The sequence below is a fragment of the Penaeus monodon genome, chromosome 20 (assembly GCF_015228065.2).
Source record: "Penaeus monodon isolate SGIC_2016 chromosome 20, NSTDA_Pmon_1, whole genome shotgun sequence".
NCBI lineage: Eukaryota > Metazoa > Arthropoda > Malacostraca > Decapoda > Penaeidae > Penaeus > Penaeus monodon.
The window spans coordinates 2,037,318-2,037,524 of NC_051405.1; positions in this window are offsets into that span (position 1 = coordinate 2,037,318).

Here is a 207-nt window from a genome sequence, read left to right on the forward strand (position 1 = left end):
ACAGCCAAAGTAAAATAATTGTAAGTCTTGCCTCCTCGCCTTTGCCTATCCCCGGCCTCCCTCGCGTTGCCAAGTAGGGCGTGCCAGGCCGTAGACTTTCTGTGCTGACATTTGCAGAGCATCTCGGGACGGCGGGGGGGGGGGGGGTTCCGACCGCCGTGCATTTCGAAGGAGCTTTCGGGCGCCGAGCCAAGTCTTCAAAGGCGT